The sequence below is a fragment of the Mustela putorius genome, unplaced genomic scaffold (genome assembly GCF_011764305.1).
Source record: "Mustela putorius furo isolate JIRA1106 unplaced genomic scaffold, ASM1176430v1.1 tig00003863_pilon_pilon_pilon, whole genome shotgun sequence".
NCBI lineage: Eukaryota > Metazoa > Chordata > Mammalia > Carnivora > Mustelidae > Mustela > Mustela putorius.
The window spans coordinates 19,966,256-19,989,403 of NW_025422015.1; the positions used below are offsets into that span (position 1 = coordinate 19,966,256).

The following is a 23,148-nucleotide window of genomic DNA, read 5'->3' on the forward strand; positions in this document are numbered from 1 at the left end:
GTCATCATATGCGGCTGGGAAAGGAATCAAGTCTTAAAGCTAGGCAATGACAATGAAAAGAGAGAGAGGAGAGGTTTTGTTGGACATATTTTTGAAGCATGACTGAAGATTTCATGGCTAATGGCTTCATGAATTTAGGGGACCAGGAATTGGAGATAACGTGGCTCGAGTTTTTGACCATTCATTGAGACAGGGGACACAACACAAATTTGTTTTTGTTTGACAAGAATGTATGCATTGATAATTCAGACTGAGATATTTTGAGTTTGATTATTTTGTCACCATCCAATCAAAAACACCTCTGTCCTACTCTGTCTGGTGTTCAGATGGTCACACCATAACCTGTAGTTGCCCTGTGTCATGCATCCCACAGTTTCTTTGACTCATTTTCCATCTGTTATAGGATGTCTTCTGAGCTCTTGGTTTTTAGCTCTAGTGACAAGTAACAGAACTGATTAGTGCTAACCCAAATAAAACAAAAACAGCTCTTTCCACAATTCAAATAGGACACAGATCAAGAAAATGTTATCTGTTCCCCTAGGTACAGTATTCCAGGTGACTATTTTGGGTCTTGCAAATATCTAAATCCTCAGGGGGACACAAGAATTAGCAATGGAAAGTAAACAGGCATTTTAGCACACCAGAAAACTTCTCTCAAGTCGCAGATACGTTCCTGTTCATGAAAGTTAAACACAAGTCAATAAAGATTAACTAAACAGTTGGAAATACTACTAAATAAAAGCTGAGACTTTAAAGAATATGCACATTGCCAGAGGTTTGGCAAGAACCTCCTGCACGTTTCTTTCTGCTCTATTTCTTAATACAGTTTCTTTAAAAATCAGCTCTGGTGGATGCACCAGATCCTCTGTTAATGGGTTATTAAGAACCTGTGCTGTGTACACAATTTGTTTCTTAAATTCAAAACCCCAATTTGTATTGCTGACAGATAAGCTTTTTTTTTTTTTCTGGTTGAAAATCATTTTTGAAATTATAGCATACCATGCAAACATATAAAAGTAACATATATCAAACAAGGGCTTATTTCAAGAGTCTTTGAAACAAATGAAGGCAAATCTTTTTTTGGTTTGTCAATTTGTATTCAGATGTCAGGCTAAGTATCTTAACTATGTATAATTATGACTAGTGCATAATTTTAGAGGATAAGCATCTCATTTGTAGGCCCAAGAGATCCATGAATTTCTAAAAATTTCAATTAACATTTTCTTTCTGGTCCTGTTGTAATTTAGGTGTGTATTTTTTTTTTTGGTCAGGATGAGGATAGAAAATGAAAAACTAATTGATTCCGTTCCTTGGATATAGCTTCACTATAAAGGTAGACCAAGTTGAGAAGATTTAAATAACTCCACAAACTGGAATTAAGTTTCAAATGATATGTGCATGTAGAAGTATTTATACTAGTTCTTTTAATTATTGTTTATAATTGAAAAATTATTTAAATCATGGGAACCATGCATATTTCAAATGTTGGGATGTCTTTATTGGAAAGAAAGAAATATAGACTACTTTGATCATATGCTTTTTTTTAAAGATTTTATTTATTTATTTGACAGACAGAGATCACAGGTAGGCAGAGAGATAGGTGGGGGCGAGTGGGGGAAACAGGCTCCCTGCTGAGCAGAGAGCCCAATGTGGGGCTCCATCCCAAGACCCTGAGATCATGACCTGAGCTGAAGGCAGAGGTTTAATCCACTGAGCCCCCAGGAACCCAGATCATATGCTTTTTTTAAAATGAGATCTACTTATGGTTTAAAATATCTGTCTAAAAACTCTTTTATTTTTGGTTTCCAAAAGAATCAAGCCAGCGTTGTTGGTTCCTCTACTTACAATAGTGATGGGTCTTCTTTGGCATAATCAGTTTTCTTATTCCTCTTTTTTTTTTTTAAGATTAAATATGAGAATTTAACAACTTCCAGAAAAAAACAAGAATTTTTTTTTAATCCTTAAAGACTATATTTAAAAAAAAAATTTAGTACCCAAGGAGATAATTTAAAAGTAGATTTGAAGTGTGTAAACCTGGTGATTCACAGACCTATACCCCTGGGAATAAAAATATATGTTTATAAAAAATAAAAAAATAATAAAAAAAAAAAAGTAGATTTGAAAAGTTTTCCAGATTTGACCAATACTCTTATGTCCAAGTTCCTGTTAGTTTTAAATAATTTCATTTTTAATTATTTAAAAATTTGAACCACATTAGCACAGACCATAGGAACAGTAAAATTAGTTATTTAATCTTGGTTGAAAATTGTCATATTATTTTAAATTGATTAATTCAGTTTTATTTTTTCCTCAGTTGATGTTACTATGCAAACTAATGCTAAATCAATTGTCAACAAATGGAATTTTTCCTCAGAGGTTCAACCTCTCTATCTCATCATAGCCGAAGATCTAATGTAGTTCCTTAAATAACTGGAGCTCTCCATTTCAGAGCCCTCTTCACTGGTTCTGGAGTTTTCTTACTTTTCCCTGTTAAGACTTTTTTTTCCTTATTTTTCTCTTGGTCCTGAATTTTATTTCCAAACTATCATTAAAACATTAGTGACCAAAATGGCTTAATAATTTGTACTTTCCAGGTACATCTTTCTTCACCACTAAATCAGAGTAATGCAATTGGAAAAACTCAGGTATGCTTTTTTCAAAGGGAGCTTTTTCAGTACATTTTTTTTTTCCTTAAGTAGGTTCCATGCCCAGAGTGGAACCCAACACTGGGCTTGAACTCAAAACACTGAGATCAAGACCTGAGCTGAAATCAAGAGTTGAATACTCAACTGACTGAGCCACCTAGGTGCCCCTTAGTACTTTTCTAAATTATACATGTAGGATCTGCTTGCCTATTTTTGATATTGTATTTCTATAATGATCTTACCATGCATTTTATGGGTCAGAGATTGAACCCATACAGGAAAGCTAACTTTATAGACATTGTCATGTTCTAGGGCAGGGATGCTCAACCAGGAGTGATATCCCTATCCCATACCCCTGCCCCAGACATATTTGGCAATGTCTGGAGACATTTTTCATTGTCACAACTGGGGAGGTACTACTGGCATCTAGTGGACAGAAACCAAGGATGCTGCTCAACATCCTATAATACGAAAGGACAGCTTCATAGAACAAAGAGTTACTCAGCCACAAATGTGAATAGTATCAAGGTTGAGAAACACTTTTCTAGGGTAATGTCAGCCTGGGAGGCAGATAATTAATCTGGCTGAAAGGCTTTACTTTAGTCTGGTGTCAGAGGTGAAATATATTTTGATTTTCTACCAAAGTGGTACAACCAAACTGAAAGGGTATACTAGTTTTTTGCTTTGGTAGTTTTAATCATTTGATAAAGGATTAAAATATATTTGCTTTCAAATTTAGATTAAAATTAAACCCTCTGTAATAAATTAAATAGTAAACCCTACAATGTTGCCTTGATCATTAATATTATAGCTTTTGAAGTAATGCTTCTTTTTCTGTGTCTTATTTTCCTCCTCAGATTCTTTTTATTTTTTTCTAATTTGAGACAAATAACTCATCAATTTTTTTGAGTTGGTGTGACTGTATAATATTTATTAATGTTTACCATATTTTTTTCCACACTTTTAAGTTACATCTTTTTTTTTATGTTTGAGTTCCTCAAATCTTTCCATCGTTTATGTCATTCAGTAATTTATTCATTAAGTAAATGTTTATTAAATGCCAACTGTCCAGGCATTGTTCCATATATTATTGTCCTACAATAATGAATAAAAAAGACAAAAATCCATACAGCCAGGGAGTGTATAGTCTAGTGGAGTGAAATAATGGACAAGACACCAAAAAATCACATAGGTATGAATGCTATAGACATAACTAAAGTGAGAAAGGAGAAAAGGAGAGCCATGGTGAGGGGTTGAGGATGAAATTCTAAGTCAGTTGGCCAAGTACAGACTCACCGAGAAAGTGACATTTGAGCAAATACCTGAAGAGGTGGTAGTGAGCCATGTGGATATCTGGGAGAAATGTGTTCCAGGAAGAGGAAACCACAAGTGCAAGGTCCTGAGGCTGAAATGTACTTGGCATATTTGAAAGCAGCAGAGTCCATGTGGCTGGAAGAGAGTAAAGCAGAGATGAGGAAGAAAGCCATGGAGTCGGTGAAGCAATGGATGGGAAAATCAAGTTTTGGGAAGTTTCAGAAGGCTGTTCAAAAGATTTTGACTTTTACTCTGAGTGAGATGGGGAGCCATTGGAGGGTTTTGAGCAGAAGCATGACAAAATTTGACTTGTGTTTTAAAATGATCACTTTTGTACACTACGTGAAGAATAGACTAGAAAGACAAGGGCAAAAGCAAGGAGACCAATAAGGAACCTAGAAATGATGGTTTGGACCAGAATGCTAGCACTGGTAGGTAGCTTATTGATTTATTAATTTACTGATGACTAGATTTATAAAAAAGAGAAGAGCCAATTAGCTAGATTAACTAGAGGACTGGTGTAGTAGATTGTTCTTCTCTTTAGCAAATATTTCAGTTTCCTTCAATGAAGAGTCCCTTCCTGTGGGAGAATACTGCACATCTGTCTGCTTGAAACCGGGAGGCCATGTGACTTGTTTAATCCGGAATATGTAAGCAGAGGAGAAGTGAGTTGGGGGAAATTGGAGGGGGAGACGAACCATGAGAGACTGTGGACTCTGAGAAACAAACTGAGGGTTTTGGAGGGGAGGGGGGTGCAGGGTTGGGAGGTCCTGGTGGTGGGTATTAAGGAGGGCACGTATTGCATGGAGCACGGGGTGTGGTACGTAAACAATGAATCTTGGAACACTGAAAAAATAAAATAAAATTTAAAAAAATAAATAAGCAGGGCTTTAAGAGCTAGCATTTGGCTTACCACGTCACATTTGCTTCAGCTACAAACCCAGCAATGCTCCAGCTAAAGTCTATCCTCTTAGTTTGGCTCCTGGAGCAGACCCATTGTAGCTTATAACTGAAGAGATATAGTGATGATATGTGGCAAGGAACAAACCTTTGTTGTTGGAGGCCAGTAAAATGTTCAGTTTGCAACATCACCCAGCTTAACCTGATTAATAGAAATGTAGTTGGTATTCACCAAAATCAAATGAAAACACCTGCTAGAAATGCAGGTTTTAGGTATGTTTGGAGTGACTAGGAGTTCAGTTTTGATGAGTGAGTGAGTTAAGTAGCTAGTGGGATATAAGGAGCTGAAGTTCAAGAAAGAAGTACAAGTTAAGGATCTGCATTTGCGAGTCAACAGCCTAAGACTGAACAGGACTACCAGAGAGGTGAATGGATAGGTAAGAAGTCCAGGAACTTGAGTATTCCCAACACTAACAAATGAGACTGAGAAGTATAGATAGCAAGGTAGGAAGATAACCAGGATGTGAGGTGTACTAGAACAAACAGAACAAAGTATCACAAGAATGATTATCTGTGTCCTAGGGTACTGATAAGTCAAGTGGGGTCAGGACTAGGAATTGACTTTGGGATGCAACAATGTGGAAATCACTGATGATCTTACCACGAACAGCTTAGGTAGAGTGGTCTGGAGAAAGCTTGAATGAGATGGGTTCAGGATCCATTGGTAGGAAAGGAATGAGTCAGCAAGGGTAGACAACTCTTTTGACAAGTTTCCTGTGAAGAGGAGTGGAGACATGATGAAAAGTGAAATGGGGTTGAAAAAAGTCTTGGTGTTTCGTTTTATTTTGTAAAATGGATGAAATAACAGCATACTGATGTGCTGATGGGAATGATACGCCATGGAGGGAAACAATTGGTGGGCCGAAGAAAGAGAGGAGAATAGCTAGAAAGATGCCTTTTGCTAGCTGAGAAGGGATTGAGTGCAGTACACAAATGGGGATGTTGATTGTGACAGGACCACGTACAGTTCATTTATAGGAACAGGATGGAAAGAAGGCAGGTGGGTACAGATGAAGGGCCATGGGTTCAGGTGGGTGGAGTGAGAACTTGGTGCTTCTGACTGTTTCTGTTTCTCATTAAAATTGGAAGCAAGGGCATCCATTGAAAATAAGGATGTGTAAAGAGCTGTTGGAGATTTGACATGGTTGTATATCTTTCCTCATCCATGTTTGGCAGGATGTGGGGTAAATATGGAGGGCAGGAAAAATGCATTTAGCTATGGTGTGAGGTTGTCCTACAAATCCAACAAAACAAAGATGGATAAAGAGTTTAAGAGTATATTGAGGGGTGTAATTACAAGGACTAACCATGGACTTTTGGAAGGGAAGTGAGGAGTGAGACAATGAAGAGGTATTCTTATGCATGCATTGTTGAAGTTGGAGACTAGGAGGAATAAAGTACAAAATAGAAGCTGCTGGTTGGAAAATGGGCTGCTTAAACTCTAGATTATAGAGAGACTGTGATAATTAGTAATGACAGGGTCTAGGATATGCCTATGAAACTGAGCAACTGAGTAGGACTTAGGACAAAATCTTGGAAGTTTTTGATTCTGAAGCTACCCCAGTTCATCCAAATTCTTCTCTTAAACATTTCCTCTCATTTAAATCCCTCAATTAAACTCACTTCCTTTTTTCATGACTTTGATCCATGTAAATTTCAAATTATTAGAAGAGATTTCACAGTTTAGTTAAATTAACACTTGAAGCATCATGAGGAATCACTTTGGCTTACCTTAGATTATGTAGAATGAAAATATACAAAGTCACATTGAATAAGGAAGGAGTTTGTTGGGTATTACTTCAGTAACTGATATCAGTTCCTATCAAAGATGCACTAATCATTTATCAAAATCTCAATATATTAAAGTGTTAAAATTGGTTGTTTGTTCAGTATTTGGCTTAATGTCACGTTTTATAAAATATTATCTTGGGATTTCATCCCTGTCAGCATCATCTACTGAATTACTGATATTCTTAAGATGTTGGCTACTATTGGGCGCCTGGGTGGCTCAGTGGGTTAATCTTCTGCCTTCAGCTCAGGTCATGATCTCAGGGTCCTGGAATCGAGCCCTGCATTGGGCTATCTGCTTAGCAGGGAGCCTGCTTCCCTTCCTCTCTCTCTGTCTGCCTCTCTGCTTATGCGTGGTCTCGGTCTGTCAAATAAATAAATAAAATCTTTAAAAAAAATAAAGAAGATGTTGGCTACTATCGTAGTCACTAACTATTATGTTGTGGAAATCAGACATTGAGACAAGAGGTACCTAACTATCAAAAAAGTTGAGTCTGTTGTTTATCTTAAACCCTGGAGAAAGTTCTATTTTTTACCTGACAAATCACAGAAGTGTAAGTTAACTTTGAAGAATCAGAACACCAAGTAAATTTTGATTACTTAGAAAAAGTTGGTGGTAATTATTTTATTTTATTTTATTTTATTTTTTGAGGGGGGAGGGAGGGACAGAAAGAGAGGGAGAGACAGAATCCCAAGCAGGCTCCATGCCCAGCGTGAACCTGATATGGGGTTCAGTCTCATGACCTTGAGATCGTGACCCTGAGGTCGTGACCCAAGTTGAAATCAAGAGTCAGATGCTTAACTTACTGAGCCAACCAGGTGCTTCTGATCGTAACCTTTTGACCACATTCATCCATTTCCCTTCCCCTCTACCCTTGTCTCTGGCAATCACCAAACTGTTTTCTGTTTCTATGAGTTCAATCTTTTTCAGATTCAACATATAAGTGAGATTACTTTTGCCTTTCTCTGTCTGACTTATTTCACTTAGCATAATGCCAAGGTCCATCCATCTTGTTACAAATGGCAAGATTTCTTTCTTTTTATTGATGAGTATTATTCCATTATATATCTATATCTCTGTCTCTATCTCTATCTATCTGTATCTATCCCTCTCTCTCTATATATATATACACACACACCACATCTTTGTTCATTCATCTGTTGATGGACACTTAGGTGTCTCCATGTCTTGGCTATCATAACTAAAGTTGCATGAACATGAGTGAGGAAAACTCTTCAAGACAGTAGTTCCAGTGGTGGCATTGCTAAATCGTATGATAGTTTTATTTTTAATATTTTGAGGAAACTCTTTTTTAAATATTTGATGTTTTCCATAGTGGCTGAACAGATTTACATTCCATGGGCTGTTGTTTTCATTCACAAGGTTTTTAGCCATTTGTTTTGGTTTTCCATAGCTATGACATTAGTTCAGTCTTATGTGAGTAAGTAAAGCCCAAACAGTGGTTCTAAATGAGGATGAGGGTGGAGGAGTTGTGGAATCAGCCTGGGGAGGTTTTTCAAACTGCACATTCCTAGCTCCATTATCTCTGCAGGGATGCGGATATTTTCCTACAAACTCCCATTTCAGAATCACTTATCTAGAACACATCCGCAAGTTTTTCTTTGCTTCCAATTGGCAAAATTTAAACTAATACTTGAAAACTAACATTTTTGTGAAGTGAAAAACTATATGGAGCATTAGAATGTAGTAGAAAGGAGGTAATATTAAAAAAAAATACTTTAGACCTTAGAGTTTCACAATCTTTTAGTTTAACAGTATTTTGAATCTTAGTTCGACAATCCCAGTAAAAAAAAAAAAAAAGAAAGAAAGAAACTTTTAAAAAATCCCAGTCATATATATCCATAAGCAACTGTTTTTTCTTTTCCTAGAATTACTTCTTTAGGCATAAGGAGGGTGTGTGTGTGTGTGCGGGGGGGGGTAGATACTGTGCCATGCATTTGTCAAACAACTATTTTTCCTGCTACTATCACAATTTCAGTAATATTCATTAAATATCATAGCACATGTGTTGTTGTGCTAGGCACTATGTGTGCTTGCCAATGGCACAATTATCACCCGTTTCCATCACAAGCTTTTCCAGTCCTCTGTGGGAGGAACCAGTGTCTTCTTTTTCACTCTCTTGGTGGGTGGTCTGTTGATTGGGGCTGACACTGTGCAGTATGTACTCATTTGGCTAAGCTGTAATTACACCAAGCATGTGGCATTTCTTGCTTTGTCTACAGTAAGATTTAGTGATATAGGAGATGAAGAACTTATTACATATACCTCAAATATTTGATGCAGGAGTAATATGTTGGGGACAGAGAAACTCTATGAATAAAAACCATCTGAATAAAAACAAAACAAAACAAAAACCAAAAGGAAAGAGCTCAGGAGTATATGTAATAAGGAAATGACTAGCTCAGATGTGTAGCAGCAGCACTGCAGATTTTGAAATTGAGAAAGAAATTATATACCACCTTTTATTATTAGTTCTTCAACTAGAGAGGACTCTGAGGTCAGGCTGTAAATATTAGATCTGTCTGTGTCTAGAGCATGATTGAGGATGGTGCTCTGTGCAAAGTATATGTTTAGGGACTGTGTATTAATATACCAACAGATTAATTTAAAAAAGCAGACTTTTGTGCTTGGGTGATATTGGAAGTTAATTTCAATTTAGCATTGAGTATGACTTTGATGTTTTAAAACTTATTTGTGAAACCTACATTTAATTGTACACAGCCTTGTATTCTTTGTTAGTTAATATAGATTTCAAAAGTTTGGAATTTATTATTATGGTGATTAGCACAGACTAGTTGCTCAGTAAATAATAGATGAATCAAAGAAATCCAAGGGAAAAAGGAAGCTATAGATATGACATTCCCCCCAACACTCCCACCACTGCTTAAGCCTTAAGCCTAAGTAATGGATTTGAGTGAGCGACTATGACAGGAATAGTGAGCTACCTACCAAGGCAGGCCCTCCTCTGCTTTAGTAAAAGGAGGATAGCTAAACAATGCCCAGATGTCACTTACACTTTTCTCTTGTCTTTTGAGCAGGAGTGACTTGTTTCAATTTGGGGTGAGATTTTTCAGAAAGGTGTGTCTGGGGTTCTCTACATTCTCCTTCAGATTCTACTAGTTGGATAGAGATGATGATGTGACTTTCAAGGAGAGAAGAGCCACACAATAGACAAGGGAGAAAGCTCCACTAGCATGGATATTAGCCCTGGATTGTGCAAATAGGAAATGAATTTCTATTTCTTTGCATTCATTAAAAGTTTCAGACCTTTTCTTCCCAGTAGTTTAATTTATCCTAACCAAGGCAGTTTTAAAATTTGATTATATATTTACAGATAAAAAACTTCATGACTCAACCAATAAAATACTAATCAATGCTTGAAGTAGATTCAGATATATATTAGGTGATACATAAGGATAAAAAAATGAAAGATATTGTGATCACTTTTAAAGAAGAGAGACAATTTTAAGCATAGGATTTGGGGAGCAAACATGCAGGACAGAGACTACATATCACACAAAGATCTGGATTTCTGGGTGCTCTAAGATGACCTGAGTTTCAGTTTTGATTTTGCCATTCTGGTAGCTGTGTGATCTCAGAAGCCTGGGCTTTGGGTTGCCATCATGATACAAAGAAATTTAGACTACAGCTACTTCGAAGGAAGCTATATTTAGAGAAGAGACCCTGTTTTTAAAGTAAGAGTTGCTGTAGTTTCTTGGCCAACTTAAGAATGTAATCAGCTTTTAGTTACTTTGTCCTATCATAGCCTGCCTCTGTTGCTATGTACAATATTCATTCTTTGTGAATTGCAAGTAGTATTTCATTAGATTTTCTCCAAACTATTACTTATTAGTTTCTGTCAGCCTCTTGCTTTAGAATATTATTTTTTAATTTTCAGAATCAGTACTACATAGAATAATTCTATTTTTCTATATTTAGTAGTATAATGAGTAAATGAACTTATTTGTATTCAATAGTAATTGAATAAATTAAATAATATTTAGTTGTATATTGGATAAATATATTTTCCCCACATCTAGGTCTAGGTCATAATGTCTTTCCTGTAAAATGAATATGCTGGATTACTTACTCTTTAAGGTTCTTTTCTAAAAAATAGTATGTATTCTCATAGCAGGAAGTTGGCCTAAGTTCACTAAGGGGAAACACTGGGCAAAGAAGAGGTGAATAAGCTGGTCAGCATCAAGGCAGCCATAGGCAGGGAGGATTTGTTTTCACTGGGGAATTCCTGTTTATCTAATAGCAACACTTTTTGGATTTCATATTCAAATCTAACACCTTTTGGATTTCATATTCGTGGTCAGTTTTTCTCTCTACAGCTTCCCTGTTTTTTCCCTGCAGTATTTCTCTCTGCAGCTTCCTTGTTCCACTGCATCATGCTGGCATCTTCTTTCTAGGGAATACTTTAACCCTATCCAAGTTCCTGAAAAATCTTTACTTCTCTCTGTGAGTAGGCATTGACAAAGCCCAGCAGGCAGGGGGGCTGTATGCAGTACCTCACTTTTCCAGTAGGGGCGCTGGCCACACTATGTTTGGTTTAACTGAAATTCCCTTTGGGTTTAAGGTTCCGTTTGTGAAATGTAATTTTTGCATGAAATCTCTCCTTAAACACATTTTTATTTTATTTTAAATCCTTAATGTGTTTTATTTAATACACATATTTTATATACAACACTCTTACAGTAGTTAGCAGTTTTCATCTAAACCAAATAGTACTTAAGGCTCTGAAGTTCTTAATTATGGAGCAAAGCATTTCATTCAAGACATAGACCCTTCCGGAAGTGCCTGGCTGGCTCACTCAGTTGGGCGACAGACCCTTCGTTTCAGCTCAGGTCATTGTCTCAGGTCCTGGGATAGAGCGCTAAGTCCGGCTCCATACTTAGCAGGGAGTCTGCTTGACGGTTCTCTCTTTCCCTTTCTGTCCCTCTGCCTGTTTTCCCCTCATGCTCTCCCTCTCTCTCTCAAATAAATAAATCTAAATCTATCTATCTATACCCACCCAAATAAAGTTCCTAATTCTTAAGAACTACCATCATCTTTGCCCAAGAATTTGTTGTTGCCCTAACTGGCCTGACTCTGCCAGTAACCATCTATATTTGCCCATTTTTAAAGGGTATTTATATTTAACATGTTATGAATGAAGCATTTTCCCTTCTCCTTATAGCAAGAGGGAAGTCTTGACATTACAATAGCATTATCCATTACACACATAGTCTCTGGCAGCTCTTTCTTCCTCTCCCACTGCCAACACACTTAATATGTATACAGTGGGATGTCCAGGTATCCAAGGTTCATTAAATACACAGTAAGAAGTTGAGAAGGAGAAAAACAGCTCAAAGTCTCTGTCAATCCGTCCCAGAGAAGTTAAAAGGCAAAAAGGTCAAAGTTTCCCTGTGTATGTTTAAAAATTTTTTAAATGAAAGAAGACACTGTTTTTATGTTCTGTGTGTCCAAGTGTTAACAGGATGAGAAACACTTTTTGTTCACATTCCCTTGTAACCTTGAACTGGGAATGTTGAAGTTCTTGCCTTTCTTTTTCATTACATCCTAAAGAAAGGTCATTCCAAATTCACTTGGCAATATCCAGACAAGCTATTTCCTAATCCTCAAAATAGCTTTTACTTTTGAGTGTTTCCCAAAAGTCTTAAAATACATTCATGAACTGTATATATACTTCATTTACTAAACTTTTGGGTTAATCCTTAAGAGAAATATAAAACTTGAAGAACAAAAATATTATAAATCTAGATGAACAGAAAAGCACATTAAAAATTATGTTTTTACTAATAAATATAAAGTAGTATAAATTCATACTGAGAAGAGAAAGACACCAATACCAGGAAGTTTAATTTTGGTGGTTCCTTCTATGGTTCATAATAATGTATTAACTTTTCAACCATAAAATATATATTCTTAAAATATTTTATTTATTTATTTGACTGACAGAGATCACAAGTAGGCAGAGAGAGAGGAGGAAGCAGGCTCCCCGTCGAGCAGAAAGCCCAATGTGGGGCTCGATCCCAGGCCCCTGGGATCATGACCTGAGCCAAAGGCAGAGGCTTTAACCCACTGAGCCACCTGGGCGCCCTTCAACCACAAAATATTTTTATTTAAAATAAAATTACTAAGATGCAAATAAGTAACATTATTATGAAGTGATTCAAAATTACAAGTTCTTTTCCAAGGGTTCTGTGTGGTGCAGATTTTCTGCCAAGGTTATGCATTCCATTTTCTGAGATAGGAAACTCATTTCTTTCCTCACTCCACAAATACCTGTTGAGTGCCAACTGGTATTGGGCTAATATTGTGACACAATAGAGGAAGAAATAGGCATTAATCCAATAATCACATATACACATCTATGTAATCACCGTTTGTAATCTGTATTATGAGGGAAAAACATAAGGAACCCTGAAAGACCTGATTTTGGCTGAATCATAGGGAAGAAACTTGTGAAGAAGTAACCACTGAATTATGATTTGAAGAATGAATAGGAGACAAGTAGGTAGAAAGCTAGCCATGTCAGTGTGTGTGATGGTCCTGAGGTGGGAAGTAGTATGGTATGTGTGAAAATATGAAAGAAAGCCACTGTGTCCAGGGGACAGAAATTGAGGAAGGAAGTGTCCTTCAGGTAAACTGGCTATTAGAGTCTGAAGTCTAGCTAAGGAAAAATAAACATCTGAGTTATGAATTAGTTCACACGTGTAACTTCCAAAGTTTATTTCTGAGTTGGGATAAATGGTAGCTAATATTTTCTTCTGTTTACCCATTGAATTTAAAATTAGATTTCCATTTAGTGATAAAAATTGAAAGGATTAGGGATAGACTTGGAGGAGTCACAGGGAACTTTCTGGAGCCATGGAAATATTTTATATCTTATTTGGGATGCTTGTTATATAGGTGTGTATGTTTAACAACTCACTGAATTAAATTTTACCTCCATTGGAAAAAACAGATTATGGGCTAATATGAAAAACACATCAGCCTTATTTGTGGTTAAACAAATTAAAATAAAAATAGAATTAAAAAATAAAATCTAGCTAAGGATTGTGATCTTTATTCTAAGGCTGAAGTAACTTCTTAAAGTGTTTTAAACAAAGAGGTGGCAAGACCACATGGACATCTAAACAAATCACTCTTGGTCTGCTGTGAAGGATAAATCAGAGGGGGAGATGACAATGAATGAGGGAAGACCAGCTCAGGGCCTATTCAAATTGCTTGTGGGAGAATTGATAGCAGTAGTGGTGGAGGGAGAGGGAAGTAGGGAGGTCCAAGGGACTTCTAGAAGATAAAATCAAAGGAGAGATTCTAGATTTCTCACCTAGTGAAACTTAGAAGCATGGAGAAAAAACCTAAATTGATGAGGCACCATCTTCTCCCCTATTGAAGAGCAGGTAGCATTTATGTGACATCAGCAAAGGTGGCTGCTGAAGAAATTAGATGAGTAATTGGCCATCACGTGGTAAAAGTTTCACTCAGAAACAGGAAAGCCAAAGTTATGGCAAGATAGCAGCCAAACTAAGGTCGGCAGCAACAGCTGGGAGTTCTCTTGGGAAGGCTTGCTGAATGAAGCAACAAAGCCTGACATTCAATACTTGGTTATATATGGAGTGGCTCATGATTTCCCAGGCAGCTCTGCTCATGCCCCAAAGTAACCCAAGAAAGTGAAATCTGCTAAGTCACCTGACTTACCTTTGGGGCAGTTCCATGTGTTCTCGAAACATCTCTCTTTCTAGGGTGCAACAGGATAGTCAAGGTTCATCATCCTTCCCCCACTAAATGGAAGCTGCTGTTCTAGAAAGATCTTGACACGGGGAGTTAGAAGACCTGGGGCTAAAGGGTGGCTCCAAACTTCTCTAGTGGTGTGCATTTTAGAGGTGGTTTCCATCATAATTAAAATGTGATTGCTAAAATCTATAACCTTGCAGAGCTGCTGTGAAGGTTTTGTATATGACAGGTACTCCACAAATGTTAGTAATAATAATCATAATAATGCTAAATAACTTTTATTATTAAAATATCCTTTCTCTCCCTTCTTTCTTTTATATAATTTTTCTTTTTGATCTTTTTTTTAACTGCCATAGCTTCAGGTATACCCTTATTTGACAAATGTTGCATGCTCATTAGGTATCAGACACCATACAAGGTGATGAAGATAGAGGGGTGAAGATCCACATTGTCTTTATCCTTTAGACCTTATGCTTAAAGAGATGAAGGCTAGGACTACTCTGTGACAGAGACTACCGCCTATTCACCAAAAATTTGAGTCCTTTTTTCCTGGACACATGGTAGATTACTTTCCCAGCCTTTCTTGCTGCTGGGTGTGGCCATGTGACCCATTAATGGAATATAAGCTTCTGTTACTTCTGGACCAAGATTTTTAAGAGGTAGATGTACTTCCTCTACTCTCTTTTCTCATTTTGCTGGTTGTTTGGATGCAGATGATAATAAAGGATTCCAGGAGAAAGGCAAAGCTGAAAGATGGAGGGTCCCTAGATCCCTGATTTACCATGTCTTTTTGTCACCCAGAAAGACTTGCCTTAGACTTCTCCTAAGCAACAATAAAAATAACGTCTATTGTGTTTGAGTCATTAGGAAGTTTTGTGCTTATTTGTTGCAGCAGTTAGCTACTTTACTACATTCCTCTTCAGTTCTCATTTTCCTTCTCTATTATAATCAATGACCTTAATACATTTTTGTTGTTGTTGTTGTCATCAAGAAGTCACTGTATCTCAGAATATCTAAAACAAAACTTATAATCTCACCTCCGAGACATTTTTTTGACCTACCTCTCTCTAATAATGACCTCGTTATAGGCCAATATATATAAGCCTCACACAGAGGAGTCGGCTTGACCCTCTCTTTCCCTTTCTGAGATGCAGTCAGTTACCCATTTCTCTACCTTTTCTTTTATGATCCTTCTAGAATTTGACTTTTCCTTTTCAGCACCTCTTATACCATCAGTATCACTAAGAAAGGTATCTCTTTCAAGAGGTGAAGGGGCTTAAATTCAAGTCATGCATCTTGGCACAATGTTGCATCCGCTTGAAGGGATGGTTTTTTCATAGTTTCCATAAAAGTGTCAAAGGAAGGATTTCCTTTCTACCCTGACACAAGTTCCTTGAGAGTGCCAGAAAGCCCTGTGACTGACACACTAATCAAACCTCTAATGCTTCAAGCTGAGGCGATGGTGAGCATCCACAAGTTTACAACATTCTCATCAGTCTCCCCACTTCCAGTCTATCCTTCAAGCCTTTGCTTTATTAATCTTCCCAAAGTATAGATGTTAAGTATTTCTGCTTACGAAGTTCAGTGGCTATTCCTTATCTAACAGAATGAACTTGCAGTCCGTGTATTCAAAGCCTACCATGATCTAAAATCATCTCCCTTCTCTTATCTCCCTTCTCTAGCCTTCTATTATTCTTTCCCATATTTCTCAATGAAAACAACATTGGCCTTTTGGGAAAGAACATTCCTTGTTATACTATAATGTCCTAAGGATTATGGCACATTCAGCCACACTGAGCCTATCTACTCAATGCCACCAGAGCCCTCCAAAAATTTGACAACAAACATGTCCATACATTTTGGAGATGGGAATAGAACTGTTCTTGGTTGAGAACTTCTATACCACCAACAAAAAACAATATTTATTGAGTGTTTATATCTATTATTCCCTTATTCAACCTATAGGTGTTATTTTTCTGATTTTTTAAATGAAAGAACTGGCTCCAGGAAGTGAAAAGACATAATTAAGAATACATAGCTATTGAGAGAAGGAGAATTGGCTACAAAATGTACACTTGCATATTATATCCAAACTGAGCTACTTGGCATCCCTAAAATCCTTTGTTCTACTTTGACTTGCCTCATTCTGTTGATTCTGCCTAGAACATCTCCAGATTTCTTTCTAGATATCCCTTTATTTAATCATGACCTTAGTACCATCCCCTTCGGGAACTTTTCTTTGACCACACTAAACCAGGGATCATTTCTGAGTCACTGTGGTGCTTTCTCCTTTGGTCAGCCAGCTTCACAGTCCATTTTGGACTGTGCATACTGCTTCTCTCCCATGTTGGATCATATACTCCCTGAGGACAGAGCAATATTTGTTTCATTGTTGCTTAAAATATCTAGCATACATGTGCCTTGCATGTGCTAAGCATTCTTGAAAAAAGAAAAGAAAAGAAAAGAAAAGAGGCCCAGTGATATGACAGAATGGGAAGATCATGGACTTTAGAGTTACTTTCACATCCAGGATATATCACCTGCAGCCATTGGCCTTGCACTTGTAATAGAATCTCCCCAAGCTTCAGTTTGCCATCTCTAGAATGATTGACTCCAACTGATTAAAATGAATAGATAAGAATATATAAAATACATAAAATATTGAACACATTATAGGACAAGTGATAGGACAAATGATATTAGAAGTAATAACAAAAACAATTAAATATTAGGCCTTAAAAAATTAACACAAACATTTTTCAATACTGACCTAGACTAGACATTTTCCAGGAAGTCCAGGACTGCATTATCTCTTTCTGACCATGCCTGGGGCTGGTGTTTATTAAATGGTTTTGGCTTGAATGCTCCCTTTTCCCACACTATTGAGGTTGGTTCTGAGCCTGGGAAAGCTTAGGAAGATAGGGAAAGATTTCCCTAATATTCCCTATTAAGCTTCTGTGCAAACCTGGTTCTCGAGACACAGGCAGGGTTGTGAGAAGAAAGGGTATGCTCATTCTGATCCTTTCTCACAGGAATTTCACTAGAGCATTGCACATCTCATTGTAATTCTGCAAAATTGTAATATTAATCCATCTGTCCATCCATCCATCTGACTACTATTTGACATTTTTAAGTTTCACTTATGTACCTATATCATCCCAGGAACTGGGAAATACAGTGAGGAGAAAGACATGTTCCTCATCTCAAGAACATCACAGTTAAAGCGGCAAAGGAGAGATGAACCTAATAAAATGAACACTGTCATCAACTGAAAAAGCATATACAAAATTCAAACTCTCCTTGAATCTTGATTCCTCTGTTAGCATTGAGGACTATTTATACTGTTTAAAATAACTCATAAAACAGCCTGTTTTTTTCTAATAATATTAAAGCAAAACAGGACCATTCATTACAAAGGCTAATCCAATTGTGAAGTTAGAGGGAATAGTCCACATGAGGCCACCCTTATTTCTGATATCATTTGCAAGTTTCAGAGATCCTTGAAACTGTTCACAGTTTGATAATTCACCAGAAAAGATCACAGAACTCACTAAAAGCTGTTATTCTCATGGTTATGGCTTATTACAAGGAAAAAATACAGATTAAAATCAGCCAAAGGAAGAGAGACACAGGATAGAGTCCAGGACTGAACCAAACATGGATCTTCCAATTGTCTGCTCCCCATGGGGATAGGAGAGCATTACTTCCCCAACAACAACACTGCGTACTGCCAAATGTAAATCTATCCCCACGATATTGGTGTCCAGAGTTTTTTTTGTCATGGCTCCATCATGTAAGGATGATTTTGCCCACATGGTTGATTTCAGTCTCCAGTCTCTACAAAGTTCAGCTGACACCACATGATCCAAAGCTTTTACTCTGAATGCATTTTTAATGTCTGGTGTGGCCAGCCCCTATTCTAAATTACATTAATACACTATTTAGTGTCACTCAAGGGTGTAGACAAAGACACTTGTGCCAGGCATGATGTTCCCAGGGCCCAAAGATTCCTCTGAGTAACCAATGACAAAGGCCAGACCTCTCTATGGGCAGGGCTGAAGTCTTTACTACAGATCTATTTGCAGTGTTTTTAATGAGAAACACCTCACAATTTATAGTAATTTTAAATTTTTATTGTCTACCCTAATCATCTATCTAAATGGGTTTTGGGAGTTTTGCTCAAAGGTTCAGAATGAAGTTAGTAAGATGAGTTTAGTGGATTATCAGATATATTAATTAAAATGTTATTTGTAAATAGTAAAAACCTGCTGGTTTTGGTTTAAGCAAAAAAAATCAATCAATCAATCAATCAATCCTGGGATTTATTTTGAGGATTAGGGTAGTTCATGAAATTCAAAGCCAAGAAGCTATCCTTTCTTCTCTTCTTCATGTATGTGCTTTTTTCTTCTTCTAGTTTGGAAAAAAATTGGTCACTCCAAGATTCAGGATACACATAATTTAACTTTTGAGTTTTGAGAACCTGATCATTTCTCTCATGGCCTTGATTCCAAATTTCTGCCAGAAAGAATCTGAAACACTCAACTTGGAGGAGTTATTTACCTCTGGCTGATCAGCTATAACCAGTGATATGGGGCCACAAAGCATAAATATGTGGCTAGTTGTCCAGAGAAATATGGCAGGGTAGATATCCTACTATCTGTTGACTATTGAGATCCACATTGACTACAAGGGAAGATCATTCATTAAATGGAATGTGGAGAAAGGTTTATGATAACTTAAAAGAAAGCTAGGTAGACTAATGGTTAAATCTTGAGATTTCAAGAAAGCTGATTATAGTTCTATTTTGTGGAACATTTATAGTACCATGTTATGTTGGACTGTGCATTATGGTGAAAAAGACATGACATTTGGATACAGAGGAACCCCATCTCAGTCTCTTACTAATGTTGAAGTTAATTATCTTTTTGGAGTCTTTGTTAACTTATTTATCAAATAGGGAAATTCCCAACTCATGAGGTTGCAATGAATAACAAATGAGATCATGTATGTGAAAACACTTCCTAAAATGTTAACCACACATTAATTATTATCTTTTGAAAATAATCCAAAGATTTTTCTATTTTGTATATTTGAGAAAATATATACTTTTAATGAGTCTATTGAGTCTTTTGAACTCAGAATTGTTTATGGATCTAGGTGTACAGATTTATCACCCCAAAAAGTATTTCTTAGGGAGCAAGAATTATCCAACCATATCCTCATCAAACCAGATGACTGATTATTTTAACAATGAGGATATGGTGAATTAGTAGTATTGCAACATATTTCAAAAAATTTCTTTAAAATCTCAGAATTCTTTAATTCAATTCAAAAATGTTGAGTGGTCATTATGTGCAAAAAATTTTATTTTTTTTAAGAAGAAAGAAGCAAATTCATTTAATACCATGATCTGGAAGATTTGTTTACTTCTTTAATACCTTTTTCTGATATGTTATAAATTTTAGGCATAATTGCTTTACCAAACAGTTACTGATTTCTTTAATGAAATGATTCACTTTCCCTGTGTTGCCTGGGTAACAAATGAAACTGCTATAGTTTCTCTCACTGTGGTGTATCTAGCAATTAAAATAAATGACTATAAGCACCAAGTCTACTCATGAGAGGATGTCCTACCTTTCCCAGGGTTCTTCTCCCAATGATAACTCTGAGATCATCCTAGGAAGTTTTAAACTATCCAGTAGGCCTGTCCTAGTCACTGTCGTCACAGTGGGAGAACAGGAGAGCTTTGGAGTTGCTCTGAACTGCCACTGAAACACAGATATATTGTTCTATAAGGTGCTATCTTCATTACTTACTGAGGAAAAAAATTCCTCAGTGGTGATAGTCACCACTACATGACTATCCCACTCATGGTTTCTCTAGATATGAGGGAAATAAAGAAAATCTGGTTCTCCTATGCTACCCTCACCTGTCCTAGCTGCATGCTCACATAGCTTGGCTCAGGCCAAGCACACTGGTCTGAAGGCTTTCCAGCTTCAGTAACAAGCTGTGTCATTTCTCTCTGAAACCTTCACATCCCAGCACCGGAATGTGTGACACTCAGTGCAGAGGAGAAACTCCATCTTGTCACAGAGATAGAGAAGACACTTCATTTATTAGAGACAGTTTGGAAGACAAATATTTAATATTATGCCCTATGGTTTAAAGCTAAAATAACTCTCCCATCTCATTTACAACTAACCAAGTCTGTGCTATACTATTCCTCTTTATTATTACTCATATCCTTATTTTCTCTTTGTAACTGTGATCACACAATGCTTGGGACAGCTTGGTTACATAAAGAAGATAACAAATTCGATGAAGAAACTCAGAAACGGAAAGCTGACAAACAGAATAAACAAGTTTATCATATTTCCAAAGGGAGAACATGACGAGTTTGCCAAGGGGACTGCAGAATTTACTAACTTCAGGCTATGTGAGTGTGTAAAATAGCTTCTAGGAATTTCGGTCACTTCCTCACATAACACTGCTAAGTTACAGAGGGATCAGACAAATAAACACAACATTGACAAATAACTCCAAACACATTTATGGGCCATTGGTGTTATCCACCATCTTTGATTGTCCCTCACTTCAATGTATTCTTTATTTCCTAATAGAAGAATATCATGTATGTTTATTATTTAAATCAGGCAGATTTCCTCTGAAGACTACATTTTCACATGTCTTCATTGATACAATGAATAATGGTTTATTTCAAAGCTGCCAAAACAAAGCACAAGTAAAAAATCATAAAAAAGGTATTAATCATATTAATCATATTACCCTCTATGTCTTAGACTTATTTGGATTAAAGGTTCTCTGTGTAAAAACTTACTTTGATTTTAAGTTTGGTGCAGTTACTGATGCATTACAACTCTTTAGCAGCCCTGAAAGACTGATAAAACAATACCAGGGCTTAATTTGCTTTTTCTGGAATTCTTTAAATTTTAAGTGCATCTCCTTTTCAACCTGGATGTCAATAGTTTGGGAATCAAGTTGTGGCAATGCCTCATTAGTGAAACTTCTCTAATAAATGTGAAATTAAAAATAAGAAAAACACAAATTTAAACTACAAAATTAAAGCGAAGAGATTGTTTTATTGTCTTTACTTCATATCTCTAGGCCTTTCCACCCAGAAAGAGAAGGACATTCCCCGGGCCAATAAGGTAAGGTATTTGGTTTGTACATCTCTGCCTTGAATGTATCAACCACAGTTCTCCTCTGATAGGATTTTACACTCATTATTCATATTATCCATATAAATAGGATAGGAAGGTAGGTAGAAGTAAGTTCTTTATGCATATGGTAAAATAAGTAAATTGAGGCCTATGTTTACACAAAGTTCACCTTAGTTTTGAAGAGCAATTTAATAGATTTCTTTAACCATCATGCTTTGGGGGAAGTAGACAGCCTGTGTCCAAGATTAGTCATGAGCAATGGAAGGAAGAAGGGAAAGTGATCTTAATGAAGACTTCTGCCTTTCCCTGGTGTATATTCTGTCTTCAGCTCTGAGAAAACAAATTTATATCATCTCTTCTGTCATCAAACTTTCAACTCCACCTTCCCATTCTTTGCTATCAGCTGGTGACCTCACTTATTATTTCCCTGAGAAAACAGAGGCATTCAGAAGAGAATGACCTCATCTCCCATCACTAAATTGACCAACCTTTACATATGCTTGCATGTCACCTTCCCTCCTGTTACAGTGATGAGCTCCATGCTCCTATAAGTCCTCTTGTTCCATTCCTTCCCCAGAAACTGTCATCTCCTCTCTCTTACATCATTATTTTATCTTTCTCTAGTAGATTATTCCCATGGGCTTCAAGTGTAATAGCTCCTGTCTTAAATAAAAACGAATCCTCCCCTGACCCTACACACAACTCCAACCTTTTTGTTGTTGTTGTTGTTGTTGTTGTTCTTAAAAAAAAAAAAATCCTGGGATGACTCATGTATACTCAATATATTTTAATATTTTGAACCCACTTTAATCAGATTTTTACCACCATTATCTCACAGAAACTGTACTTGTCAATGGAACCACTGGCTTCCAACTTGCCAAGCCACTGGTCAGTTCTCTGCACTATCCTCTACCCTTGTCTTGGTTGTGCACTCAGCAGTATGTGGCACTGTTGATGGCTCTGTCCTTGGAACACTTTTTCCCTTCAGTACCTGTGACATTGCTTTCTTGATATTTGTAACTTCACTACTCCTTCCACTATATCAGCTCTTCTTCCCTAACTTGATCTCTAAAGGTTGGCTCATCTTAGGTTGTAGACGTCACCCTCTTTCTTCTTTTTCTCCTCCTCCCCCTCCTCCTCTTCCTTCTTCTTCTCCTTCTCCTTCATCTTCTTCCTCTTCTTTTCTTTTCTTTCTTTCTTTCTTTCTTCCTTCTTCTTCTTCTTCCTTTTTTGGGAGACAGAAGACATGCATGGGGGATTGAGGGATCAGAGAGGAGGGAGAGGGAGAGAGAGAATCTTTTTTTTTTCTTAAGATTTTATTTATTTATTTGACAGAGATCACAAGTAGGCAGAGAGGCAGGCAGAGAGAGAGAGAGAGGAGGAAGCAGGCTCCCCACTGAGCAGAGAACCTGACGCGGGGCTCGATTCCAGGACCCTGGGATCACGACCCGAGCAGAAGGCAGAGGGCTTAAACCACTGAGCCACCCAGGCG

At 37.0% G+C, this 23,148-nt stretch overlaps 1 long non-coding RNA gene across 1 annotated transcript in view; it reads left to right on the plus strand.

Moving 5' to 3' along the window:
- LOC106007314 overlaps positions 1-21,644 on the plus strand; it is a 74,141-nt gene extending 52,497 nt beyond the window's left edge. Inside the window, exon 3 of the long non-coding RNA XR_006602345.1 lies at positions 21,601-21,644. This is a non-coding gene — a long non-coding RNA (uncharacterized LOC106007314). The remainder of the gene's footprint in view (positions 1-21,600) is intronic.
- The last annotated feature ends 1,504 nt before the right edge of the window (positions 21,645-23,148 follow it).